General features: G+C 39.0%; 2 non-coding genes across 2 annotated transcripts; both read right to left on the reverse strand.

Moving 5' to 3' along the window:
- Window positions 1-6061: 6061 nt before the first annotated feature.
- On the reverse strand, window positions 6062-6177 carry LOC123729075 (U5 spliceosomal RNA). The gene has a single exon (XR_006760853.1). It is a non-coding gene; the product is annotated as a U5 spliceosomal RNA (small nuclear RNA).
- Window positions 6178-7709: 1532 nt separating this feature from the next.
- LOC123729056 (U5 spliceosomal RNA) lies at window positions 7710-7824 on the reverse strand. Its single transcript, XR_006760840.1, has one exon. It is a non-coding gene; the product is annotated as a U5 spliceosomal RNA (small nuclear RNA).
- Window positions 7825-9585: the final 1761 nt, after the last annotated feature.

Consider the following 9585-nt stretch of genomic DNA (forward strand, 5'->3'; position numbering starts at 1 on the left):
TACATACATACATACATACTTACATACATGTATATATATATATATATATATATATGTAATTAACTGATAATAAAAACATGTTGATATGAAAGAAATGAAGTTCATTACTTGTAATCATAGAAAAATAGAAAAATGTGAGAACTGAAAATAATTATAGCAGTAATTAAGTAGTAATGCTGCAGTAGGTAATACATGCAACATAATCCCCAAAACTAATTTACAGAGTTTGGGTCTAAATGGTTAAATGCACCTTTTAAACGCATTTCCACCGGGTTTCGTTGCTGATGGATTGTTTACAGATTAGATCAGCCATTCTCAACTGGTGGGTCGCAACCTACATTTGGGTCACAGGAGGTTGTGAATGGGTCGCAACTATCTGAGTTAATAAAAAAAAAATCCTAATATAGGATATATAATGTAATTGCTACGTTTACTACCAATATAGCATAACAAATATATATTCAAATTGCATTTTGGCAACAACAACAAAACAATGTTCGCAATGTTCCCCAGAATGTCTGGATGATGTTCATCTAATCCAGTCAGGGCCGGCTCCAGGCATAAGCGATCGTTTCCGACCGAAAAGGAACTCAGTCGGGGTCTCAACTTACTGTTGAGAGTTCAAATAGTAGAATACACAAGGTGTAAGTTTGAAATGTGGTTGTGCATCAGACGTTTTTGTTTTGTTTTGTCAGTCACTGACAGTCACTCAATTAGCCATGTCAGCTAACAATTTTTAGATTAGATAAATGGCTAGATTAATTTACCAAACTTGTACCGGGCACTCAGGGCACATGCCCAGGGGCCCTAACCTCCAGGGGGCCCCCATTGATTTTGTTAAGGGTTAGACACACCGAGAAATCTGACTGTCGACTGTTCACTTTTGTTGTTAACATAGAACAGGTTTTCCTCCGATTTGCTTCGTTTAAACACTCCAGGCCACAAGGTGGCAGTCAGTGGTGGAAAAAGTACCCAATTGTCATACTTGAGTAAAAGTAAAGATACCTTAATGGAAAATGACTGAAGTGAAAGTCATCCAGTAAAATTGTACTTGAGTACAAGTCAAAAAGTATTTGGTTTAAAATATACTTCAGTATCAAAAGTAAACGTAATTACTAAAATATATTTAAGTATCAAAAGTAAAAGTATAAATATTTTTTTTTTAAATTTACGGATAGCCAGAGGCACACTCCAACATTCAGACATAATTTACAAACGAAGCATGTGTGTTTAGCGAGTCTGCCAGATCAGAGGCAGTAGGGATGACCAGGGATGTTCTGTTGATAAGTGTGTGAATTGGACAATTTTCCTGTCCTGCTAAGCATTCAAAATGTAATGAGTACTTTCAGGTGTTAAGGAAAATGTATGGAGTAAAAAATATATAGTAGTGAAGTAAAAGTAGTCAAAAATATAAAAAGTAAACTACAGATACCCCCAAAAAACGAATTAAGTAGTACTTTAAAGTATTTTTACTTAAGTACCTTACACCACTGGTGGCAGTAGCTTGTTTGGCTTGTGCCTGCTGTAGCTAATGTAAGCTAACTAGTAAGCTGTGCTAATGTTGTTGTAAGCTAGCTAGAATTTGTAGTGAACCTTTGTTGATACTAACCAGATGGCCACAACTAAATAACTAGCATAGCTAGCAACATTATATTTAAATAACAATGGATTTGTTTTTGAATGAAACAGCTGCCTGTTAGCTGTCAAGAGTCTGTGGAGTAACTGGCTAGCTATGTTGTGCTAGCAAGCAAACTGTCACTGGCAGTGTGGGATAGTGGAGAGTGAATTCAATTATTTCTTCATCATTTTGCTAGTTATGTAGCTTGGGAAAGCATTTAGTGTTGTGTGCATTGTGCTGGACTTACCACCCCATTCGTTTCATATGAAGTGTGTGTGACTGCCTGGCTCAGCTGGCAAGCTAAAGTTAACTATACTGAATGACTGTGCAAAGTTGCTGGATATTGGCAGGAGCTGGAACACGCTGTCATACACGTCGATCCAGAGCACTCAAATTGCCATCGATAAAATGCAATTGTGTTTGTTGTCCATAGCTAATGCCTGCCTGCCCATACCATAACCCCACTGCCACCATAGGGCACTCTGTTCACAACGTTGACATCTGCAAACCGCTCACCCACACAAAGCCATACACATGGTCTGCGGTTGTTAGGCTGGCTGGATGTACTGCCAAATTCTCTAAAATGACATTGGAGGCAGCTTATGGTAGAGATATTAACATGCAATAGCTCTGGTGGACATTCCTGAAAATAGCGTGCCAATTGCACTCTCCGTCAAAACATAGACATCTGTGGCATTGTGTTGTGTGACAACACAGAGCATTTTAAAGTGGCCTTTTATTGTCCCCAGCACAAGGTGCACCGGTGTAATGAGCATGCTGTTTAATCAGCGTCTTGATATGCCACAGCTGTCAGGTGGATAGATTAATTAGGCAAAGGAGAAATGTTCACTAACAGGGATGTAAATAAATGTGTGCACAGAATTTGAGAGAAATGGGATTTTTATGCGTATGGTACATTTCTGGGATCTTTTATTTCAGCTCATGAAACATGGTACGAACACTTTACATGTTGCGTTTATATTTTTGTTCAGTGTAGTTAGCAAACTAATGAGAAAAATTATTCTTAAAGCACAAAACTCGTCAGCTAGATGTAAAGACTTGCTCTAGAATTTGTTTAAAATTATTATGCAGATTTAATGTTTTAGTTAGCTAGAACAATTCTGATGAAAATTGTAAGCATTTATGAAAACAAAAATGTGTTTTTTGGTCTTAATTTAAGGTTAGGTTTAGGCATATGGTTAGCAGTGTGGTTAGGTTTAAAATCAGATTTTAAGAAGAGAAATTGTAGAAATATGCATGTTTTTAGACATAATTATGACCATGTGGCTGTGCTAACTTGTGACAGACGAAAAGTTCCCTCTTATCCTTTGTATTGTCACTTCTGTCGAACTCCCCCACATGGTGTCACGTCCTGACCAGTATAGGGGTTATTTGTTATTGTAGTTTGGTCAGGACGTGGCAGAGGGTATTTGTTTTATGTGGTTCGGGGTGGTGGTTTGTTTAGAAGAGTGTTTGATTTATTATTTCCGGATTTTGGGTTATGTTCTATGTTTTTGTATTTCTATGTTCTTTCTAGTTTAGTATTTCTATGTTTAGGTATTGGGTGTTGGACTCTCAATTGGAGGCAGGTGTTTCCTAGTTGCCTCTGATTGAGAGTCCTATAATTAGGTATGTGTTTGTGTTTGGAGTTTGTGGGAGATTGTTCTGTGTATAGCCTTGTGCCTTACCAGACTGTTATTCGGCATTGTGTTTTGTGTACGTGTTTATTTTGGTTTCCCTTCTTTTCCTTAATAAAGAAGATGAGTACATACGATCTCGCTGCGTATTGGTCCGACAATGATTTCTCTTTATCTTCTGATGAAGAAGTGTGTGACACATGGAGGTTCATGCTCTCTGACTGGCTCAAAATCAAGTTCTCAGCCACTGACGAGAATTGCGATTCTACGAGTAGAAACGTCAGGTTTGTCGGTACCAGGTCTGTACACAGCAGAGATGTCTTTTGTTCTAGAAAGAGAAGGAACGGCCTCCTAATGTGTTAAGTACCTATCAGCAGTCAGATTTCTTTGTGTGTCTGTACCATTAGTCACTCTCACTCAGATATAATTATTAACATGGCATAAATCATGGAAATGCAGGAAATTTGCTTTAAAACAACAAATTATCTCTGCCTCGTAGAAAATATAATATACATATATTATATAAAATATAATATAATATAAAAAATAATATACTGTAGGCCTAAATGCTTAGGCGCACACATTCTTTCTGACTGTCTGCTCAGACTAACAGCCTCACCTGTTGTTCCTGTCAGTCAGACACGAGGTGTCAACCAATGAACCAAAGATGCGTGAGGGAGGGCCGAGCCAACTCACTCACAGTCACACACTTAGCAACCGAGGAGAGAGAGGAAGGACAGCTATGAAAACAACAGCTGGAAAATGATTCGGAAGCACAGTTGCATTTGGACGCATTTTAATAATGTAGACAATGTTAGAGCACAGTGTAGAATTTGCCAAAACAAAATCTCATATTAAGCCGGTTCTACGCACAACCTACACCGGCATATGCGAACTGTGCACCCAACTGTGAAGCTAGCTGTAGCGGAGCTTCGAGAAACTAGTGGGCCTGCTAGTGATAGTGGTGGAGCCCGTATCCACTCAGTCAAGTAGGCATACTCTGTGACCCACAGCAAAGCAGTCTCCTATGGACCAGTTTATGCCAAAGTCTATGTCTGTAGCAAAACAAGGCCAAATTGATATTGCATTGGCCTAAATGATTGCCACCGATTTCCAGCCATTTTCGATCATGCAGGACAGAGGTTTTAGAAATTATAGCAATAGTCTAAATCCTATGTACACAATTCCAAGCAGGAAAACCCTTTCAAAATCACTTATTCCACAACTGTACGAGAGCACACAGGCTTCAGTGCGGGAAAGAGTCCAAAAAGCTACTGCAGTTTGCCTTACCACTGACTGCTGGACATCAAGGGTAACCACTTCTTACATATCGGTAACATGTCACTTCATTGAAGATTTTTCGATGTCTAGCTGTCTTCTGGACTGCTTTGAGTTCAGCGACAGACACACCTCAGAGAACTTGGCAGAGGAACTGTTGAGAGTGGCCAGAGAATGGAAAGTAGATGGAAAAGTGGTCTGTTGTGTTAGCAACAATACAGCTAACATAACCAAAGCCATGATCATTTTAAAATGGACCCATCATCCATGTCTTGCCCACACAATCAACCTGATTGTAAGAGATGCTCTGAAGGTGATGAAGCCCACTGTGGACAAAGTGAAGGCAGCTGTGTAGTACTTCCACAGGAGCACAGTAGGTGCTGAAACACTAAAGTCTACAAAATGCCCGAGCTGAGGCCTAAACAAGACTGCAGTACAAGGTGGAATTCAACATTTTATATGTTGAAGCAGTTTCTTGAGTCAAAAGATGCCATCATCTCAACCCTGGCCTTTGTCAATGCACCTGTTGATGCTCAGACCCAAGAGGAATGGGAGGTGGTGGAGGAGGTGTGCAGAGTCCTGGAACCCTTTGAGCAGGTCACTGTGGAGATCAGTGGAGAGAGGTACAGTAAGTAATTATTACTACATCATTATTTAATCCTGTATTATATATGTATATGAGCAGTAGATGAGAATGTAGTATCAGTAGACAAAACATGAACCAGAACTGTGTGACAGCATTGCTGTGCGCTGCTGGTTATAACATGGCAATAAAGAAGAGAGAGAAAAGAGGGACCAGTTTAATGTTTTAAGTGGGATGCTGCAGTTTTGCACATTGTTATATATTTTTCTTTGATATGGAGCAATATTGTATTATTATGTTGTTCAGATTGTATTCGTTTTGAATTGCTACATTTAAATGCACTTTGTTTATATACATAAAAAAAAGTTATACTTTAAATGCACATGTGTAATAGCATCTTTCTTTTTTACATTTATTTCAATTTGTGGGATTGCTGCAGTTTTACACATTGTTATTTATTTTTCTTTGATATGGTGCAATATTCTATTTTGCTGTTCAGATTGTAATCCCTTTTGAATGGTAAGATTTATATAAAAATTATACTTTAAATGCAAATGTTTAATAGTATTATTTTTCATAACAAACCAATGCATTTTTAAATACATTGTGGTTAAGGTAGAGTAAGATTTCATTTAATAATTTAATTAGAATTGTTTTAACACCAATCAGAGTCAAACTATCGCAAACTGTTTGACTTGAAAAAATACAAAACATATATTTTTTAAAGAGCCATTCGGGAGCCAAAAGAGCCGGCCCTTTTTGGTGAGCTGGGCCGAACGAACCGGTTCACTGAAAAGAGCCGGAATGCCCATCACTACTTGGGACCCAAATTGAGCCAGTTTGTCTGGCGAGTTAAGAACAGCTGGATAAATCATCCAGGGATTTTGGAAACAACAACACCTACAATAAGTATAACGTAAGTAGTTTTATTTCACAATAAAAGGAAGCCCCGCCGTAAAACAGGGCATCAAAAAATTTGTTGATACTCATAATGTTCCTCTCCACGGAAATCTTTAGTAAAAGGCGAAAGATTTATGCGATCTGAAGAGAAACCAGAGTGTACTACCTTCAAGAAAGTAAAATTGGACAGGGATTCACGGACATGACATTCGCTGTAGCGGTAAAACTAATCTCGGCACCCAGAACCAAATCTCGTGCCCTGTTCAACGTGTCCAGTTATAACCATGCATTGCAGAGTATTAGGATAGTAGAAATATATTCCTGTTTTAAAATATGATAGTAAAGAAATAACATTATTTCACGTGAGGTGCATGATGGGTAACTTTATACGCACGCGCAGAATAATTTGCACTAGGGAATCTTGTTGGTAGGTGGCACTCTTGTGCTGATTTCGCCTTGCATTACATTAGATCCTGTCAGAGGTTCTGGTTAAACCATGTATAATCATTAAAAACCAGCTTCAGTTCGAAAGAGAAAAATGACAATGTAAAAAGTAGAAGAAATAAACAACAACAGTTTCTTCTGCAAAGAATAATAATCCCCATGAGAACTTGGAAAGTTTCGAATAATACATTTTGTTTCAAATATGTTTTATTAGAGCAGAGGTATAAATATATACAAATGTGAAATGAAATGAAATGTATGCATTCACTACTGCAAGTCGCTCTGGATAAGAGCATCTGCTAAATGACTAAAATGTAAATGTAAAATGTACATTTTGGTGTATGTGCTATTTACAAAAATTACAACAGACAAGAGTTTGACACATTTCAATAAAATGCATACATCAAAACTGTATTAAAAGTAAAAGAGAATGAAAATTCAAAAATAAAACAGATTTGAGACAAGGCGACAAAAATAAATAAAAATATCCTGGTTACCCCCATCCACAGTTAAGTACCCCTGATAGCCACCCATCCACACCCCGCTTCTTCTCATCCAAGAACTGAAGCATGCTGACGCCTTAACCCCCCTTCTATCCCACCCCCCGACTCCCGCATTCCCTCACCACACCGGGTTCCACTCCGATCAGCTTAAAACAAGTAGAAGCAGCTCCAGTGGAAACACTGGGCAACTGACGAGTGGAAAAACATTGCTTGGTTCGACGAATCCCGGTTCCTGTTGTGTCATGCTGATGGCAGAGTCAGGATTTGACGTAAGCAGCATGAGTCCATGGCCCCATCCTACCTGGTGTCAACGGTACAGGCTGGTGGCAGGGGTGTAATGGTGTGGGGAATGTTTTCCTGGCAAACGTTAGGTCCCTTAATACGAATCAAGCAACGCTTCCATAACCCTGAGAATTCAGGCTGTTCTGGAGGCAAAGGGGGGTACTTGATGGGTATACCTAATAAACTGGAAACTAAGTGTACAATAAGTAAGTCTAATCTAAAGATGACGTGTAGAAATGTGATAACAACTGAAAATAATTATAGCAGTAATTGAGTAGTAATGCTGCAGTTGGTAATATGTGCAACATAACCCCCAGAACTAATTTACAGCGTTTTGGCTCTATATGGTCAAATGCACCATCTTTTAAGAACAACTGGATTTAGATGACAGTCATCCAGACATTTTGTAAACAACACCACCTGGAATATATACAACGTTAAAGTTCTCTTTCACAATGAAAGGAAGCCCCCCATAAAGCATGGCATCAAACAATTAATTGATACTCATAATGTTCCTCTACACAGAAATCTTTAGTAAAAGGCGAACGATTTATGCAGTCTGAAGAGAAACCAGAATGTACCATCTGAAAAAGTAAAATTGGTAAGGGATTCACGGACATGACATTCGCTATAGCGGCAAAACTAATCTCGGCACACAGAACCAAATCTCATGCCCTGTTCAACGTGTCCACCCATAAGAATGCATTGCAGAATATTACGATAGTATAAATATATTCCTGTTTGAAAATATTACAGTAAAAATAGAAAATTATTTCACGTGAGGTACATGATGGATAACTTCCTACGAATGTGCAGAATAATTTGCACTAGCGAATCTTGTTGGTAGGTGGCACACTTGGGCTGATTTCACCTTGCATACATTTTATTTAAACATATATTACAATATGGATATACACAAATTACAACAGACAAGAGTTTGACAAATTTAAACAAAATGTATACTGCTAACCTGGGAACAGGCCTAGATCCCAGTCATTTGCGTGAAGAAAAGACAGAGGAAAAGAGGACGCTAATCGGACTGCCTTTTGAGAATCCGTAGGCGAGCGAGTAAACTCCCACTGACATCAATTCTAATTGCTAACATGCAATCATTGGAAAATAAAATTGATGACCAGCGATGTGCAACTAGAGTAAAAAAACCTCGACCACCTTTACTCCACACACAGAGATGAATACAAAGCTTTTGGACTACAGGAAAAGACGGGCCGAACAGGCCCCCATTAACATAAACGGGGCTGTAGTGGAGCGGGTCAAGAGTTTTAAGTTCCTTGGTGTCCACATCACCAACGATCTATCATGGTCCAAACACACCAAGATAGTCGTGAAGAGGGCACAACAAAACCTTTTCCCCCTCAGGAGACTGAAAAGATTTGGCATGGGTCCCCAGATCCTCAAAAAGTTCTACAGCTGCACCATCGAGAGCATCCTGACCGGTTGCATCACCGTCTGGTATGGCAACTGCTCGGTATCTGACCGTAAGGTGCTACAGAGGGTAGTGCGTACAGCCCAGTACATCACTGGGGCCAAGCTTCCTGCAATCCAGGACCTATATAATAGGCGGTGTCCCATAAAATTGTCAGAGACTCCAGTCACTCAAGTCATAGAGTTTTTTGTCTGCTACCGCACGGCAAGCGGTACCGGAGCACCAAGTCTAGGACCAAAAGGCTCCTTAACAGCTTCTGCCCCCAAGCCATAAGACTGCCGAACAATTAATCAAATGGCCACTCGACTCATTGATCCACCCCTCCCTCCATTAGTTTTTTATACTGAGTTGGTGGCAAGGTCTATAGTATCAATTTTATACATCAATTCAATTTAGGATTGAACCCTCTATTAATCTGAGCAAAGTACACAATTAATATCCACATAACTAGGCTACAACATAGCAGCAGAAGCCATGTTTACGGATATTTGTCACACATTATCTTTGTGTATGCTGTGCAGTGAGTACTTATGTTTTTCTGTTCTTGCCTGGTTAAAAATCATGTGATGTGGTCCTATTAGGTATTTAAAGGCCAAGTGCAGTTAAAAAACATGCTTTTCCTGTGTTTTATTATATATATATATATATATATATATTTCCACACTACTGAGGTTAGCATAATACTGTGAAATTGTAAAAATGATAATTCCCTTTTAGTGTAAGAGCTGTTTGAAAAAAAGCACCTGAAATTTCAGCCTGTTTTGGTGGGATGAAGTTGAGTAAATTAGTTAATAGACCAATAAGACAGTTCCAAACCACTCTGCCAATAACAGCTAGTTTCCTGTTTTCCCCACCCCAATCATAGACGGTCCTAGCAAAAATCTCTTTGCCAAGAA

The sequence above is a fragment of the Salmo salar genome, chromosome ssa19, assembly GCF_905237065.1.
Source record: "Salmo salar chromosome ssa19, Ssal_v3.1, whole genome shotgun sequence".
In the NCBI taxonomy this organism is placed as follows: Eukaryota; Metazoa; Chordata; class Actinopteri; order Salmoniformes; family Salmonidae; genus Salmo; species Salmo salar.